Genomic DNA, 20291 nt, shown 5'->3' with positions numbered 1-20291 from the left:
TAAAGAAAGAGGGAAAGTCTAGATTCCAGAGTGCCTTCCAATAGCTTTCTCATACCCAACTTAAAAGTTTGTACTGCCCTCTCGGCATTCGATGAAGGATGGTAAAACTTGGTCGAGCACTGTCTCCACAGTCAGCAACAACAGAAGTTGCCTGTTCTGGCTCCCCTAAATCCGTGGGAGTGTTCTGATCAACCTTTGTTCGATTACATATCAATTATGTTGGACCATTCTTGGGTACCATGTTTTTGATAATTGTAGGTGCACATTCAAAATGGATGGTTGTATATGAAGTCGTCACCAATGTCAAACACAACCATAGAGAAGCAACGTCACAGTTTCAGCATAAATGGCCTACCTGACATTGTTGTTTCAGATAATGTCACCACTTTTACCAGCACAGAGTTTCAGGAGTTTATGGATCTGAATGGAATCAGACATATTAAAACAGTTTTCAAAATCTCCATCAATGCCTGGCCACCATAAATAGCTTCACACAAGCATTTTCATTTTTGATATGCCCAGAAAGACACTATGGAATTCTGTCAAGAGCGGCTCTCTGCCTTGTGGTGGGAATACCACAACAAAATTCCACCTTGCCAGCTCAATTCCATCTGTCTGACATGGCATGGTCTCAATTCCTCAGATACAGGCAAGTCTGGCTATTCTTTTAAGACAAAGTCTCTGACTTTTGATAATATTGGATCTCTGTTCGTCCAATTACTAATTTGTTTTGCACACACAGGCGAAGAATCTAAAAAGTTCAATAATATCACTAATTCCTGCGGAGTGGGAGTATGCACACTTCTATCTGTTAATGGGAGACAACTGAGTGCATCTGCATTTGCAATGTGTAGACCAGGCCGGTATATAAAAGTATATACTTTTGTATACAGATCATGTCAGAACTCATTGTTGTATCCTTGCTGATGCTTTTGGTGGGATGGCCTTGTCCTCGCTGAATAAACCCATCAATGGTTTACGGTCTGACACAATGGTGAAATGACCAGCACGCAGGTACTGATGGAATTTCTTCACTCCGAATACAACCAATAAACTTTCCTTTTCTAGCTGGAAATAACCCTTCTCGGCAGTGGAGAAGTTTCTAGAGACATAGCCAAAGGGCCTTTCTAATCCATTTTCTATTTTATGGGGTAACACAGCTCCCACTCTGGAGGGAGAGGCATCACATGTTAATGACAGCTCTATTGGCAGATCATAATCTACCAATAGATGCAACAAATGCAACAATTCCTTTGCTCTCACATAGGCTTCTTCCTGTTGTAGCTCCCAAAACCAAGGATGGTTCTTTTTTAGTAACGAATGTAATGGTGCCAACACAGTTGATGATTTGGTAAGAAGTGGCTGTAATAGTTGATCATGGAATAGTTGAGCACTTGAGTTCTGTTACATTGAATGATGATGGCACATCTTTTATTGCCTGAACTTTGTCTTTGACTGGGTGCAGTCCCATGGCATCCACCCTGTGGCCTAGATAAGTCACTTCTGGTGCCTGAAATGTGCACCTTTCCTTCTTTAATCGTACGATGGCTTCCATGAATCTCCTTAGCACCTCCTCCAGGTTGGTCAAGTGTTATGTCTCCATTAACCTCGTGATGAGGACATCATCTAGATATACAATTACTCGTGGGAGTCTTTGCAAAGGCTATCCAATGTTCTCTGAAAGATAGCACACATTGACAAGACCCTGAAGGATAGACGGGTGCACTGATGGAAACCCTTGTGTGTGTTAATGGTTACGTACTCCTTTGATGTGCTATCGAGCTCTACTTGCTGGTAAGCATGGCTCATATCCAATTTCGTATAGGACTTGCCTCCAGCCAGTTTGGCACATAAGTTGTCTATCCTTGGGATAGGGGATTTGTCTAGTTTGGCTGCCTTATTAGCAGTCAATTTATAGTCTCCACAGATACGTATGATGCAGTTGGGCTTAACCACTGGAGCTATGGGCACCACCAATTCCGAGAATTGAACAGGTTGGATAATGCCCAGCTTTCATAATCAGCGCAGCTCCTCGTCAACCTTTTCTTTCAATGTATAAGGCACAGGTCTTGCCTTAGAGAGGCAAGGTGTCACCTGTGGCTCTGCATGTATCTTGGCCTGCATGCCTTTTAACTTCCCTAGTTCATCCTGAAAAAAATCATGTTGTATTTTCTTACAAGTTCTGGAACTCCATCAGATTTGAGGTGAAATATCTCAGATCATTTGAGCTTGTTATAGCCAGTCTCAGCCTAAAAGGCTGGGTCCTTCTCCTTCCACAATTATTACAGGTAGCTGGGCTGTCTATTGCCTGTAAGAAAATGATACTTTGGCAGTGCCGTTTACCTGAATGGATTCTCCCGTGTTTGTCTTTAATTTAGCAGTTGTTTACACCAGGCTTATTGGCTGTTTAACTTCATTAAGGTACCTGAAAGTGTGCTCTCCCACTACCGTAGTTGAGGCACCCATATCCATCTCCATGATTACTGGCTTCTCATTATTTGGATTGTTACATTGATAGGTTTGGTTTTCACAGCAGTTGCATTATACAGGGAGTAAGTGTCGGTGTCAGCAGCTTCAGTCTCTGCTGAATTCTTTAATTCAATCATGTTGGTTTGCTGTTTTACAGGCTGCTTCAGCTTTGACTGGCATTGCCTTAGCACTTGACCTTTCTTATGACAGTAATGACAATTTGCCTTCCACTCCGTGGTCACCTCCACATCTATAACAACTTAATCTCGAAGTCGTTACTGAAGCATTTCTACCAGACTTTTTCAAGTTTTTCACAGAGGACATTGCATCTCACTTTGATGCTGTGGGTCTGGTTTTCAGGCCACGGTCAGCGGTAGCTTCCTGCCCAGCATGAAGTACGGCACCATGTTCTTTGTGTTGCAAAGCCTGCGAGTCTCTCGCAGCACTTTCCCTGGCAAGCGAGATTGCTAAGGTGCGCTTAAAGTCGTGTTGACTTCAGTGAGTAAACAGAGCTGTATGGCATCGTCTTTAACTCCACAAACTAATCGGTCCCGCAGCATATAATTTAACACATCCCCGAAGTTAACTGCTTGGGTTTCACTACATAGATTGCCATGGACTCTCCCGGTGCCCCAACTCTGGGATTAAATTTAAAACATTGCATTATTATGGATGGCTTTGGCTGAAAATGTGTTTTCATGAAGTCCACTAATTCACTATAGGACTTAGAATTGGGCACTCGGGGCCATCAGGTTGTGAATGGGGTTGTATGTTTTACTGCCACATGTACTCGAGAGGGTTGCTTTCTCCTTTTCCTCTGCGGTAATTTTGTTCGCAACAACATAAAATCTGAGGAGCTCTACATACTGCCTCCAGTCTTCCATAGTCGTGTCATATGGATCGATTCTGCCAAAGAGTGGCAGGCTTGGTGAGTAGTCTTTTTTTTCTTAAAATTCGATGTATTCACAGTAATAGGGTGAGGCACGGAGTCGGAGCTAATTTTACCCTCGTTGCCAAATGTAACAACTTGACGAAGCAGACAGGTTTCAACAAGAAATAACTAAACTTTATTATAGAGAGATTTTCAGGTGCTAGACGCTCGATCAGGACTCTCGTCAGGAAGCCCCATTCCCCTGATTGTTAGCGCTTAAGGCTCACGAGGAGCCTTAACAGAACATCACATGACCCCGATAGACAGCAGGAGGGGCCATACCTTCAGTTACCGCACTCTTTTAGCCCCCAGTTCAGATACTGGACTGCACGTACTTTAAAGCAGGGGTTCTCCAACTATACTTATTTTGAGTAATCCCTTCCAGAGCCACCAGCTGACGGTGTACCACTACCACTTTACAGGCTTAATATTTTAACTCCTTTAATGCTCAAGCATTTTACAAATTGTACAACTTATAATACATATATACAACTTAAAAAATGGTTTAATAGTAATACTGTCAATTAATGTGACTAATGAGGTTGTTTATTGGAGCATACACACATGACATTTGGATTGATAGGTGATCGTTTGATTTGAAAATGATGCAATCTTTGATTTAATTCCAGTAAGCGATGAAAATCTACTTTCAAACAGGTGATTTGTAGCAAATGGTATCAAAACCATAACAGCTCGCTCAGACAATTCAGGGATCTCTGCTCACTTTTGAATCCAAAACTCCACCAACTAGTTTTGCTGGAACCAATGGCCTGAATTTTACCTTTGGCAGGTGGCCGCAATTGGCGGGCCTGGGACCAGTCAGGAAATGGGCCCTCAATCGCGATTGGCCCCTGACAACTATTTCACGTTGGCTAGCCAATTAACAGGCTACCGGTGTGAAACGTGCACTGAAAAGCTCAGTGCTGCCGGGATGGGAGCGGAAGAGGGAGGGCGATGACGGTTCTAAGGGCGCAGGTGAGCACTGCGAGAGAGCTCCCTGAAGGCAGACAGCTGACTCAGGGAGCTGCAGGCCTGAAAATGCTAAAATAAAGGTTTAAAAAGCTGCAAAAAAATGTCCATGTATCACAACTGATCACTAAAAACATGGCTGATAAAAATGCTGTTCACAGACATTTATTTTTATTTTATTTCATAATGGAAATTTCACCCCATCCTTGGATGAGGTTTGATGAGAAATGCAAAGGCTGCATGGCTGATTCGCCCATCCACCAACCGTAAGGTTGGACGGACCTCGAGGAATCAGAGACAATTACACCATTAATGGGCTTAATTGTCCTCTTAATTGTCGGCAGGCGCACTTCTGACTTTTGCACACGTCCGGGGAGCAAAATATCAGGTGAGTTGCAATGACATCGGGTGCGCACCCACCTGCCCACCGGCAGGATGTAAAATTCAGCCCAATATCCCCAGTAAGCTGTCTGTACACTTGTAGTGGTACACAGGCAGCTAGTAACTCTGGAAAGGATTACTCAATAAGCAGTTAGGGAACCCCCACCTTAAAATGCACGCAATGCAAAAAACGTTTAAGAGGATCGCACTTTGGAAAAATTGTTAACAAAAACAACATTTTAAAGGGAACTTTGGTTGGGACAAAACCTTGAGTGTGTTGTCAAGTGAGATGCCCAGGATGTTGTAGAAACATTTGTGAAAGGCTAGCACATCCAGCAATTTGTGTTTGACTGTGTTTAGGACAGAGATCCCCAGCCAGTTTCACTGAAATGTAGGATGACAAACCCGAGAATTTGACCTGTATTTATTATTAATAATTAAGGCGCCAGTCTAATTTTGACAAAAACAAAATACTGCGGATGCTGGAAATCTGAAACAAAAACAAAAATTGCTGGAAAAACTCAGCAGGCCTGACAGCATCTGTGGAGAGGAAGACAGAGTTAACGTTTCAAGTCCGTCTGACTCTTCATCAAAACTGATTTTGATTAATGCTTCCTATTTGACATTTCCTAGAAATATTTCTAGATACCACAATGTTCAATAACGTGAATGTTTTTTTCCTCCAGAAAAAAACTTCCCCATGTCAGTTTTAGTCACTGTATTTCCCTGGCAGGGTGTGTGAGACTGTTGGACAATGCTGGTCTGGGCTTGTATTCAGGGAAGCTGGCGTAAAATTAGATGCACATGGACAGCCCATTTCGAACATGGATGTGCTGGCTGCCTTGTCCCTTCCTCCTCCTGAGGTCATTGCCGAATCTGCGGTGCCAAGGGCCCTCATGATTACCAGCTTCTGGAGGATGCAGCAAAACATCATGAATGGGGATACTAGCTCTGGCAATTACTTAAGGGCTGCTCCAGAGCAGCTGAGGCAGCAGAACCTTTCCCTCGGCACTCCAAACATCTGCTCCGTGATTTTTCTGTGACAGCATGGCTCTCATGGTATGAGTGGTTGGGTTGTGGAGGAAACTCATCAGCCTGGTGTTGAGTTCATAGCCCTTGCCCAGCAGCCACTGTCAGGTTTGGTGTGGTGGATGAGAGATTGCTGGAACAAATAGACTGAAGCACGCTGAATAGATCATGACTGCTGCCAGGATAGCAGACGTTCGCCAGCGAGATGTACCAAGTGTGCATGGTCATGCCAACTGCACCTTTAGTGAGATATGGCAGCTGCAAAAACACCTGTGTGCAATTTATGGCACCCTGCACCATGTGGAAGCCCAATAGCCTGGAAAGTGCCACACATTTGCTCCTTCTGCTCCTCTTTGTTCAGAGATTGCACATTGAAACCTCCTCTCTTTCAACTCTTGGGTGCAGCAGCGGATAGTCAACCGTGAGATGTTAACAGTGTCACCTGTTTCATTTTGGAAAGATCCTGTGACATAGAAATTGAGGTCCATGGTCACCATCATTGCTACTGGCAGCATTGTCACCACATAGCTCTGAGGCTTCAGGTCTGCTCCCAAGAGTTGACAGAGTTTGTAATTTGCAGATGCTAAGCACAGTTTTCCTAATTTAGGTGGATAGGAACCTTATGTGGGTAAAACTTCCAGCTGAGAGCCTTTTTCTCCCTCCCTCTGTGATCAGCTTTTCTTCTTTGCTGTCTCTACAGCATCTCCCTTGCAAGCTGCAACACAATACGACTATGACACCCACGCCTGGTAATAAATGATCTTCCCAGAGCCCTGGATATAGCAACCAATGCCTTCCCCACGTGCAGCACCAACAATTCCTCCACCACCTGTGGTGTTTGTCAACATTCAGCAACTCCCGCAAATGCCCAGCACTTTCACAAACTCAAACAGAGCCAGTAGAAAGTAATGAACAAATAACCTGCAAGTTGGATGATGCTAGTGAGTAAAGCATTGGTGGCAGAGTGGGGGTGTGGTGGGTCCTTCATGCTGCTGAATGCATGTTCAGCTGTGTGTGTTTAAGAAACAACATTAACTAGGGCAGCACGGTTCAAAATGACAGGTCTGGTGTCAAATCAGCAGGATACGCTGACTGAAATCATGACCTGCTGTTTCTGAATACCTACAGCGCGCACACACATCACCCACGTTTAAGCCCTCACCAAGATTGTGTGCAGTGCAGACTGCTCCAGGAGTGACTACAAGTGATATAGATACCATTTTTCTTCCAAATCAGCCAAAGTTTGCAACCAATTACTTTGGTCTTCCCAATATTTTATTTGGAGTAAATACAAGTATAATTTCTTGAAGTAGTTCATCCCAGCTGGTAGTTAGAATCTCTTGCATATACTGACACGCATAGATTTGCTGCCAAACTGGTAATGGGAAAATGAGTTTCCAATGTGATGATTGTACATGTTTTAGCATACATCTGGCCCATGTTATTATTGAATATGAGCCAATGGGATCATTCAACAAGTTCTATCAATCTTTGTTTTCAACATGTACTTTAAAGTGTAAATAGTTGTTATAGCCTTGAGAAAACTGGAGTAGGAAAATGTTTTAATGACAGTTTCCTCATGGGAAGCAGCCAAATATGTTAACCCAAAGTTACTAGCTGCGCTCAAACCAAAAGCAGAGAAGACATGAAAAATAAATATAATTATGATCACAGGATATATTTGCTTCTTATTGCTTCAGGTTAAGTGAATGGCAAAAAGCTGTGACAACTGGATTTCAACATAGGGAAATATGATGTCATCCAATTTTGTTGTACAAAGGATTGAACGGGGGACTTTCTAAATGATAGAAACAGACGAAGCCCAAAGTAACTTTCAGTTCCAGGCACACGGGTTATTAAAATGTCACAAATAGGAACAGAAAGATGGAATGATGGCCTTTGTATCTAGAGGACTAGAACAAAAGGGGTGACAAGTAATGCTGCAGCAAGACAAAGCTTTGGTCAGGTCACACTTGGATTACTGTGAGCAGTTCTGCGCACCACACCTTAGGAGTGATATGATAGCCTTGGAAGAAGTACAGTGTAGATTTACCAGAATGATAACAGGACTCCAAGGGTTAAATTGTGAGGAGAGATTACACAAACCAAGATTGTATTCTTTGAAATTTAGAAGGGTGAGAGGGTGATTTGATCCAAGCTTCCTGGATATTAAGTGGAGCAGATAGGATAGATAGAGAGAAACTAATCCTGCTGGGAAGCGTTGGACTAAGGGGCAAAGTCTAAAAAATGGTCATGCCTTTCAAATGTGGTGTTGGGCTTACGTTAAATAGCCACAACCTGGGTCTTTGGCCAGGGTTTTGCAGACCCACCATGACAGGACCCACCATAGGGTTTACAGCAGCCCAGCCCGAACAATCCCGGTGGTGGGCAGGGTTAGAAAATCCCACCCTTTGTGCGCAGAAATTCACCCTGGGGGTCTGAGGTAATCACTGTCTTTTGTTCTGAAAAGACCCATTCAGGTCAAGAAATCTCTGGATACGGGTGTTAATACTTAGCTTGGAATGTGCCCTAAGTTTGTCCTTCCAAAACAGTGTGGCATTTAAACCCAAAAATCAAGCCAGGTGACTCCTGGAGGCCACCTTTTCTAACATTTTAACATCCATTTTTAAAAGAAAAGTTAGTTCCAGTAGATTCCAAACTGATTACAGTTCATGTTGTAAAAGTTGTGGATAGGACATGCCTCTACTGGGCATGACAGTCACCATTACTGGGCTTAGTTTTATATTCCAGGTGAACTAAAATTCCACCAGCCGCTGTGATGGGATATCAACTCAAAATCCCAGAGCACTAGCCTGGGTCTCTGGATTATTAGTCTAGTGACATTTCCACTACACCACTGCCTTCCCCAGATCAAGATTGATTAGGACACCCTGGATATAACTCCACTGCTCTTCTTTGAAATAGTGTCATGGGATCTTTTACATCCTTCTGAGCAGACAGGTAGGGTCAAAGTTAAAAAGCTCATTTGAAGCACAGCATCTTTGACAGTGTGCTAACCCTGTAAGATTTTGTAAGAAGGCACCCCTGACTTCTGAGTGGTCCGAATCGCTCCCACTCCCTGGGTTCTAGACCTTGGACTTATTTGGGGGTTGTGACAAAGTGCAGCAGACAACTGGTTTTAGGGCAAGAAAAAAACTGGGTTTATTGAAGTCACAAATGAACTTATAACATTAGGATACACTGAGGTTATGCAGACCTACAAAGTACATTTAGTTAAAAATGGGGAACACATGGCATAATGAAGGAAAATCACGCTACTAACCCCCTTACCCTTGTCCCACCCCCAAAATCTAAATAAATTGAACTAGGAGAGGTCAGGGATCATGCTCACCAACCAGGGTTCCTTGACAGTTTGAAATCCAGCCAGGTAAGCCGTTGCAGTTCTGGGGTACGCTCTTTGTGTCCTCTGGGGCCTGCCATCCCCACGTGGTCCTGGTCTGTGGAATCTGCGAAGAATCTTCAGTTGGGTGGAGGGCACGGTTGTGGGTGGTCGATCTTCGTGGAGGGCTGCGGTTGCGGCCTTGTTGTCTTCGGTTGAGCCTGCCAGCCCGTGCCCCTCGCCGTGATATTGCCTGCGGGCCTGCAAACCTCCAGGTCTCCTCCCTCCGCTTGGCTCAGCTCCCTCTCCCTGCTTAAACTCTGCTTCAACCGCTCCAAAACTGCTCACCCTCCTCCCCCTCATAACTGGTGGCCCAGTTATACTGTTTTTCGAATTTCTTATCTTAATCCAAATCAAGGTTAGTTCTTTGTCTGATTTTGGTGGGCTTCTTCAGGTGATTGTTGTCTCAATGTTTTTAATGGTCTCACATGATGTTTATCGTTGTCTTCCTGTCCCCATAACTAGTCTTGAACTGAAAGCCATTTTTATGTGGAGTATTGATGGGTTTGCATAATTGCATTGATTGCTACCTTCCTGCCTTAGTAGTTAGTAGCAATTATTTATGCAAGATTTTGATGGGCTTTAGTTTTATCATGTAAGATGAAATCTTTCTCTGGGTTGATTGTTTTAAAGGGAAAAATGCGTGTTCTGTCTCCTCTCATTGTCTGGTTACAGGCAACAATCCACACTGCACTCAACAAGCCCGGGTATGTCCAGTCCCAGGCCTTCATGGGCCTAGCCTCCTGTCTGCAGGTTCTACACTTAACTCAGCTGTTGGGTCCTCTGCCATAAAAGTTCAAAAATCATATCCTTGGTGATGATATGAAAAATGTGGGAATTTTGAGAACCCTTTAGATAGTAAAAGTTTAGAACTCTCTTCTGCAAAATTTAATTGATGCCAGATCAATTTTTAATTTTAAACCTAAGCTTAATAAAAGTTTGTCAACCAAAGGTATTAAGGGATATGGGAAAAGGTGGGTATATGGAGTTTGGCCACATGTCAGCCATGATCTCATTGAATGGCTGAACAGACTTGAGAGGTTTCTATTCTTCTTCCTATGTTCTCTCTTTATACAAAGTTTTTTGTTGAGGTAAAGGTTTAGAAATGTGCAAAGCAAAGGTTTGTAATGGGGAGGAGAGAAAATTAAGTAATTGAATATGAGGCATTAGGTTCACACCAATGGTTCCCCAGATGGGAAATTTGTGGTTTCAGACAGCCCATCAAAAAGTGACACAGGGGGAAAACGAATAGAAGAAATCAATTAGACATTGAGCCATCCAACATGTACGTTGTTTGGGAGGTGTTGATAGAGGACGTATGCAGCAAGTTCTCTATCTTCGCTCATTTGTAATCATTCTCATCCAATTGTGCATTTTGTGTTTTCTGTCTTTTGTACCTCACATTTTCGTGCATCCAACCGTTTTTTTAAAGAAACAAAGTATATAAAGATTGAGCAAAAATAGCAGTATATATCTGAAATTGTTTGCTAACAGTCATTGCCAATTTGCACAAAAATAGCATTGCTATCTCTTTAGCTCTATAATTTCCAAACCAGGAATACAAATTCAGGGACACTAAACAGGGGAAAAAGTGTAACTGTAAGTGCAGTCATCTCACCAATTAGCTTAAATGTGAAGCAGCAGATTCAGTCAGTCTGTGTCTCATGTATGATTAACTCACCATTTGAAAAGCATTGTTAATAATTAATATTGTTGAAAAAATAATCTTGCAGTTATGTAGTGTGTTGCACAATCTCAGGGTCCCCCATATTGCTTTACAATTAGTTACTTTTGAGTTGTTGTGGCTGTCTTAATATAGGACAGCCAATTTATACATGGCCAGTTTCACAAATAGCCATGAGAGAAATGACCAGAAAATTTGTGATGTTGGTTGAGGGATAAATATTGGTCAGGAAATCAGGAAAACTTGGTTGCTCCTCTTCAAATAATCCCATATGGGATCTTTTATGTCCACTTTAGAGAGTGGATGAGGCCTTGAGTGTTCCATCCAAAAATTGCATCTTCCTCAGTACTGCACTGCAGTGTCAGTCTAAATTTTATTCTCAAGTCTCTAGAGTGACTCTGGACACTAACATGACAGCACTACAACTGAGTGAAAACCTGAGGTGAGAATCCCACTGAACCACCAAAGCATGCATTTTTATTCTGTCCAGTTGATTAATAAATTATGCTTTTTACATCTTTGCCAGTCATTGTGAGGAACTCTCTTTTACTTGATTTACATTCACTGGGGAAGGAAGGGTAGCAAAGTAGCATACTGGGAAAAATATATATTTATTGAAATAAGATTTCACAACTGGAAGCACTTATGTAGTGTGGCCTGTGTTATTCTACTATGCAATTGTACATCATGGGATGAATTTTAGTAGCATAGACATTTTGTAATATAGGGCGTAATTTATATTATCTGGAAGCCACCTGTTTCAATGGTGGAGCTTCTAGTTTTTAAAACATTTTAAATATTTGTGTTCATACGTTCCAAAAATGAAACCAGAGAGCAATGAATTGAGGAAAGGAAACCTAGTTAGTTTTAATTGTGGCATGTCCTGAAATAAAATGATGGACCAACAGAAAAGGTCTGAACTCTCAAAGAAAGAAAATGCACCATATTTATACAAAGCTGTAAATCTTTTAAATTCTACTGACGAGAGCTTTCCTCCATACTGACACTTGTGCATTGAAATGGTTTTAGGACATTTATGCAGATCTTTCATACCCTCAGTTTCCCAATGCTCTGCAAAGTCAATTTCTATGCAGTAAGCTTCCGCAAATAATGATGAGATATATGATTTGCTTTTGGTGATGTGGGTTGAGGGATAAATGTTTGCCAGGACCACTCCACCCTGCTCTCTTGCCCACATGTCTGTCCTTGGCTTGCTGCATTGTTCCAGTGAAGCTCAACGCAAACTGGAGGAACAGCACCTCATCTTCCGACTAGGCACTTTACAGCCTTCCGGACTGAATATTGAATTCCACAACTTTAGATCTTGAACTCCCTCCTCCATCCCCACCCCCTTTCCGTTTCTTCCCCCTCCCTTTTGTCTTTTCCAATAATTTATATAGATTTTTCTTTTCCCACCTATTTCCAATATTTTTAAATCTATACCTTTTATGCCCTGTTAGTCTTATTTCACCCCAGCCCCCCACTAGAGCTGTACCTTGTGTGTCCTGCCATCCATTCTTAATTAGCACATTCTCTTAGGTAATATCACCACCTTCAACACCTCTTTGTTCTTTTGTCTATGACATCTTTTGATTATCTGCTCCTATCACTGCTTGCTTGTCCCTACAACCACACTGCCCCCCACCTTAAACCAGCTTATATATTACCCCTCTCCTAATTTTACTCAGTTCTGTTGAAGGGTCATGAAGGGTCATGAAACATCAACTTTATTCTTCTCCACCGATGCTGCCAGACCTGCTGAGTTTTTCCAGGTAATTCTGTTTTTGTTCCACTCTCTTGCAGTTCTTTGCACCGCATCATTGAATTGTTCACATCCAATAGAACAAGGATTCTATTTAACAATCAATCTGAAAGACAACACGAATCTAACCATACAGCACTCATTCAACGCCACATTGAAGCATCAGCATAGATTATGTGCTCAGCTCAGCAGTAGCTAGAGCTCAAACTCACAAACTTCTCAATCAAGGGTAAGAGCGCTACCAGTGTGGCAAGCTGAAACTTGATAAAGTACCATTGTACTTGAACCGTAATATATTTGCCTAAGAGCTAAATAAACCTTACAAATTATCATCAAAGAACCTGGACAGAATTAATGTTCTATGATAGAATGTGTTGTATTTTTCAGAATAATTTATGAAATAATATAATTTGGACCAAGGAAAATAGATGTCTCTGCAAGTGACTTCATTATTTTTATATATTGTCAGTCTGTATTTTAGGATGAAATGGAATGCAATATCACTGCTCAGGCCAGTTATTCAAGTGTATGATTAAGTTCAAAGCCTTTCTTCAGTTATCAACTTATTTTTTTAATAGAAAAACAATGCGTTTAAACTTCAAATCTATTCACTATTGTATTTGATGTAAGTTGAAAATTGTTTAAAATAGGTTAAATGAAAAGTAGGATAAAGGAAGGGGGGAATCAAGAAGTAGGATTATTCCTCAGGATCATACTCTGTAAATTTTTGAGTTGTTCCACAGTGATGCATTAGACTAGAGCAATGGATTTCAGTTTCCATCATGACTCTACAGTGGATGTCATTTTTGTCTGTTTTCTGCATGTCCGGAATGGGGGAATAACTTGCACAGTTAAGTGGCTGACTTTCATTATTTAACATAGTAATGGTCAGTTCTTGCAGCTGAATTCCAATCGAGTGATTTGTGTTCAATCAGCAGAAAAATATTTCTGCTTTTGGAAATGTCTGTTCAATTAATAAGATAGGAGGGAAAGAGGTGTTTCTGGAAAGGGAAAGATTTGCTCAGCTTGGGCCTACATTTCCTAATTTCTGTGTTGGGTGATTTGGCATAAGATGCTGGTTTTAAGATTCACTATTAGCTTTGAAGGGATATCAGAAGTGTCATTTCGCCTGCCATCTGAGAAATAATTCTGAAATGTCCAAAATTTATCACGAGGAATGTATGTTCTTGCAGTCAATGAACTATTCAAGGGTATACTATTGTGTTTGTTCTTTCCAAAGATGTATCTGTATTAATTCTACTTGGTTTCAAAAGCAGCTCAATTTTACACCACCCTAATAAATGATAAAGGAGAGTATCTTTAAGCTGTTACGCTGCTGATGATTTCCTGTGTTCAGGGCACCCACATCTATATCTTGTTAAAAATCTTACATATAGTGTTAAAAATCTTACATATAGATATCCTGTCCATATATATTTCCTCTTCTACATTACAACAGTGATTAACCTTCATTGACTGTAAAGTGTTTTTAAACATCCTGAAAGCTGCTTTATGAATCAACCTTTGAAATAGCCACGTAGATATTTGTAATTGGAATTTCCTACATAAACAATGTTCGTGAATGACTACTAGTGTTTTTGTTTACAAAAAAGTCTGCCATTTTATTCTCAGAAACTTTACAATATCAAAAAAAAACTTTAAAAAAAATATTTTTAAAAATTTAAGATAATGACATTTATCCATTTAATTGACTTTTAGTGCCTTCCTTAAAGTTTTGATTTCAAAAGCCTAGAGTTCAATTGGAAATTTTTACCGCAGGAAAATTGTTCCGAGCTTCTAACCACATTAGTGGATTCTGAGCATGTGCAGTTTATGGAATTTCTCAGCTTACAGGAGTTGAATGGCCTCTTTGCTCTGTGAGTTTGTGAAGATTTCTGTTGCACTTTTCCCATAAATGAATCTGAGAGAAAGTGAACACTGAATTGTCAATGCTTTTTAGAGTGTTTGAAGAAGGCTTTAAAATGCTCTACCACACAAACATTTTTCCCTCCGGATTCACTCATGGGCTGCCTGCTTCCTCTGCTGTGATGGTTCTTCCAAGCTGCTTATTTCCACCTCTTCACTGGAGGAGCTGTCCTCTCAGCTGCAGATGAGGACATGGATGGAGCTGAGGGACCAGTTGGTTGAGGGTGTCAGCCCTTTGGCAGAGCTCCCTGTGAACCAAAGTAGAGATACTTAGTGCATGGCAGCAGAGTCAAAAGCAGGAGAGAGGGCACTCACAGTTGTGTTGAGAGATGGATGATGTGGTGCCCGATCCTCAGGTGGGTGTTCACTGCCGACCTCACCATCACCGCAGGCCCGGTTCATGTCCTCACCAGTCAGTGCGATGATACGCTCTTCAAAGTGAGCGAGGGGCCTAATGTGGGCCACTCCACCCCAGGTCTGGGACCTCTCCCTGTTGGTGTGAGCAGGCTTCTTCTGTATGGAAAACAGATGGAGAGAGTGTGAACAGGACACATGGTACTGCATGGAACGTTTGTGTGGTGAACAGAGCAATGGATAGGATGAGGACAAGAGCTCGAGAGATTATGAGCTTGATGGAGATGTGAGGGTGTGCGTGAGAGTTAGTGGTGTTGTCCTTTGAGGTGTGAGATCCCTGTGGATGTGTGATGGATTTATGAGTGTGTGAGTTGAGAATGATAAGAAGGGTGAGTTACCCTGGCGGAACGGATGAGACCATTCATCCTCTTGCGGCACTGGGTGGCTGTACTCTTTTGCAGAGTATTGGCACTGATCACCACTGCCACTGCCTGTCAAGCCCAGTTGGCCATGCTGCTGCCATCCTGCAGCCAGAGCGGGCGCTAAAGGACACCATGGTGGGCCTCCGTGGCATCTAAATGGCATTCCAGTGACGCGTCGCTAACCCCGGCGGCTGCAGTCTTTATGCCTTTCATGGACGTCTTCTCTGCAGCAATCATGGGCTGGAAGCCCTGAGCTGTGGTGCGGGTGGCTGGACTTTAAATATGGTGCCAGATGTGATGAAGCAGTAAGGTGATGGTGGGTGGGCAAGGTGAATGAGAGCCCATCCGTCATCGAAGCGGCATGTTTCTTGGGAATGCATAAATAATGTGGCAGGTTTGGGATGATATGACAACAGGTTGATGATGGGAAAAGTGGTGGTTGGGTTACCTGAGGGCACAAGAGAATGTGAATGTATTTTGGGTGGTGGGGAGGCTAATAGGTAAAGCCAAGGCAAAATGATTAACCCTGATTGTTTCGAAGGGACCAATAGCACATTGAGCTCCTTTCTATTGGGTCCTGTTCCCTACAATGCTGTTACACCCAGGTATCGCTTATAGGTTAGTTCTGCTTTTCTTCTACCATTACAGTTTATTGCAATTAACCTCTGCTCCAGTCCCAACTGCCAGAACCCAGTGACTCTCAATACTCCTTCAGGACTTCCTGTCAGTGCTTAGAAAAGCCTAAACTGCACCTCTAGATTTCCATGATCCCAGGGCTACCTCAATGCTCTTGAATTCTGAGACCTGTTTAATGGTCCAAGAATATTAAAATTAAAGTCATATTAAAATCTTGTTCAGTTAACACAGAAATTTAATTCATATCATCAATTCCAATATCATGGCTTAACTGCGGCTACTAACCCCAACCTCCCATTCCGCCCGCGATCTTTTATACCAAGCTGAGTAAACATTGTTTTCGAAGTACTCAAAATGTGAAACAAGGGCAATGTGGGCTAATGTAATACAAAAAAACTTGTATGTTAACATTTAAGAATTTAATAATTAGGTATTTAAGAATACATTAAAAACAGTTTGGTGCACTGCCAGCAATGGCTATGATGAATGCCTCGGTTATAATGAGACATCCAGTGGGTGTAATTGCTGTCATTTTAACACTTGACACAATTCAATAATTTTTCAAAGCTAAGCTTGCAATTATTAACAGAGAGGTGAAAATTAATATTCAGCTTCACATCCCATATTACTGTTGATTGTTTCACCACTTTTTAAAAGACAAATGCCTTAAAGAAGGAAATAAGAATGATAAATCAAAAAGTTTTAGGGTAATTAGTGATCTTAATTAAAAATAGAATGCAAAAGTAATAGTAATAATTTACTTTCTTGTTTATCCTAGTTGTTGCCTGCCTGTTGGACTTACTTGTAGATAGTGCAGTATAGCAAGATAGATAATTGAATGATTATGGAGAGTGTCTCAGCCAGAAGGCAGGAAGGATAAAAGTATATATATAACTATGTCAACCCAGCCACTTTATAAAATTATTATTTTTATTTTAAAAATGGACCAAGCTTTACCCTGACTAGCCATGACTCATACCAGAGGAATTTCTAACCTTCAGAAACCAACAGGGCCTTGTTATCTTTAAAGAGGTGCTAATGCTGTCGGTGATGGCCGACAATCAAATTCCAAAGAAATGCACTAACCTCCTTTGCATTTCTGAGGCAGAGCTCCAGCCAAAAGAGACGGTATGTCTACAAAGGACAAAAGGGACCCTGACTCTTCTATTAAACACCTCAAGATTCCAGACCTGGGAAAATAAATCCTTTGACCAAGATCCAGGAGAAGAAGTGGGAGGTATTTCACATGACCTTCCCCATGCTGCTAGAACCTGTAATATTGCCCTGTGGAACTGAACCCAGGCAATCTACCATTTTATCATCCAGCAGGTAGCAGCAGAAAGAGATCTGTCCAGGTAAAATCTGTCCTGACCCTCATCAACATTGTGTACTACTGGAACATTGGAACTTCTGTACCAGTGCCTCAGGGCTAATTCATATCTATGTGCCTTCTCTCATTATGGAAGTCCTCATTTCTGGAAAGTCGGATCACCCTGCAACAGTTTCAGCCTGCTAACCTCTGAAGGACTTGTGATTCTGCACTCTAGGTTCATGTGAAAACATAACTTTTATTTTTATCATTGTCACCCTGTATCCCTTTCTTTCCTTTATCCATCTTTTATTGTATGAGTGCAAAAAGGGCAGATGTTGCGAACACCTTTTCCTGTGGTTTGTGTGTAAAATAGACCAACCCTCTTATTTTACCTTATTTTGAGTTTGCTGTGGGGTTATTAATACAGGATTGGATCACTCCAAACTGAAGGGTTGTGGAAAACACGCCACCACTTACAAAGGGGGTGAAATAAAAAAAAGTGCCTTTCTGTTTATGGATGGATAGTGAGTGCAGAAATCAGGGCTATTTAAATTAATCCCCCTCCTGTCTTTAATAATAGGCAAATAATTTATGACCACAAATATTGTATATACTGTTGTAACCAAGTACAGGTATGAAGTTTATTTTAATTAAAAAGCTTGGGAACTTAAGGGCCATTGCTAAAATGTATATGTGTTTAGTATTTTGACAGCAAGTGGGTGGTGAGGTGGATACAGGTACAGTTCTAGAAACATTGTAGTGGGAAGTTCTTGGACCCACTGGGGCAGGCCTCAAGATTCAAGAGCACTGATAGTCCTGAGATCTTGGAAAAATGGGCATGCAGTCTAGTATTTTATGAGCACTGACAGGAGGTCCTGGAGCCCATCAGCCATGTCTTGGAAAGGAATGAACAACATAAGAACTTTTACGAGCAGAAAAGATCATTAGGATCTACATGCCTATTACTTTTTGAAAGATCAGTCCACTTACCCACCTTCTCACCACATCCCTCCAATCTGTTTCTCTCCTGAAAAGCATCTAATTGTCTCTTGAAATATTTATGCTCTCTTCTTCAATGGCCTTCCCTGATAATTTATTCAACAACTCTACTCCTTTTTGGATGAGAGTTCTGCCTGACTGTCCTTTGAACCTCTAATTTTAAATGCTTCCAATTTTTTAAATCTCGTGTTCCACAGTATTTGAACATTTTGCAACAGTGAAAAGGTTTGTCTTGATCAAGCTGTGAATTATCTTCATTATATTGAAATTTTATTAGGTCAGAAAGTTGAGCATATCATTGATCTTTTGGTGACTTGCTGTAAGCTGTCTGATTATTGGTCAATGTATTACTCAGCAGGAAGATTTAAGGATGGTAGGACATTATGTGGCAGATATTCCTCTTCCTGCAATTGGGCATATTTTATTACCCAGACACCATTCATAGAAGAGAATTAGGAAGGAAGTATCATGCATTGATAAGAGAACCAATCTAATTTCCTGTCTGGTTGGATGTATTCCTGGACATCTGATAGCATAGCATATGGAAATGTTGCTGCAATTTACCTTACAAAGATTGGGTCCCCTGTAATTGAATATATTTACTTTTTAGTTACACATCAGCAGCTGTTGTGTGAGAAGGTCAGAGAATAAGGAGGCCATCAAGGGGTGAGAGAGAGGAGGAAAAGTGGGGCATGCATAGGGTGGAAGCTGAGGGGATTGGAAGAGGGGGAGGCTGAAGGGTGGGGGAAAGGGAACCTGGGAACAAGTGAATGGGAATCTGGGTGCAAGGGTAAGGAGGGGAATCCAAGGGCAGGGGAGAGGGTGGGAAGATTACGGCATGGGAGGGTGGGGGGAGGTGGGGGATGGAGAGGAGAGAGAGGGAAAGCCAGGGGTTGAGTGGGGAGGGGCCAGAAGTGGAGAGGGGGGAACCCTAGGTGGTGGTTGGGGGGTGGTGGGGTGGTGGGTAACGGGTGGTGGAGGGAGTAGCTGAAGTTAGGGAAAAGGAGAAATCTGAAGGGTTGGGGGGCTGGTGGATTGGAGGGGGGGTGGGTGCGATATGGATGGAAGCTGGAAATCAGGAAATGACAGACTTGTTAGATAGTTGCCTTGTAATGGCCTTCACAGAGGAAGATGAGGATAAGTGGCCAGATTGATGAGGAAAATTAAAGAAAATCAAAGGGAGGGACTTGATTTAATAGAAGTTAAAAAAAATTATATGGAGAAAATAATAAAACTGCAGATTGACAAATTTCCAGAACCTTATGGTCTCTGGCAAGAAAATTTAAAGGTATTGAAATCATAGATGCTTGTGTCATGACCTTCCAAAACACTCTCAATTGTCAATGTCTCGCCACTCTTTAAGAAGGGTTAGAAAGTTAAAGGCCCAGGTTTTGTATTCAGTGGTGAACGAACAGCGCTTGCCTTTTGTTACACTTATTCCTGCCCACAGACCTTATGTGCTCAGCATACAAGGTCATTGGGAGTCTATGCAATGAGGCATCCTCTACAGCACTTTTTGAGCAGCATTTGGAATCCTTTATGATAAAGTGCGATCATGTGGGACAATGAATAATGAAGCTTTTGGGGAACAAGAAATGTAAGGTGGCACTGAAAGTTAGCATGTTGGCATGGAAAGAGATGTCAAATGTTCTGAGTGCTGAGTGTTTTGTGCTACAAACAGTGGAACAGAGCCACAAAAGATTGAATGATTTAATACAATTCACTAGGGTTTGTGCAGATTTATTTTCAGAAATTTTAAAATTAAGACTTTTTTCATGTCCTTATCATTACTGATAAAATGGATAATTCTTGCTGTTCTTTTATTGTTGGTGTAATGTTTTGTATTAAATATTTATATTTCTTTAATGATTGTATTATAAATGTTGCTGCTCATGTTGCTGCTGTACCTAAGTCATTTGTAACTGTTAGAAATTTGCTACAACTGTTTAGAAAATGATTAGTTGCCTCAATATCTATTTAAAGTTTTGCATTAAGCACCTCAATGCTTATGTAAATT

This window comes from Carcharodon carcharias, chromosome 5 (genome assembly GCF_017639515.1).
Source record: "Carcharodon carcharias isolate sCarCar2 chromosome 5, sCarCar2.pri, whole genome shotgun sequence".
Taxonomy (NCBI): Eukaryota; Metazoa; Chordata; class Chondrichthyes; order Lamniformes; family Lamnidae; genus Carcharodon; species Carcharodon carcharias.
The sequence above is the reverse complement of the archived record's forward strand: the minus strand, read 5'-3'. Positions refer to the sequence as shown.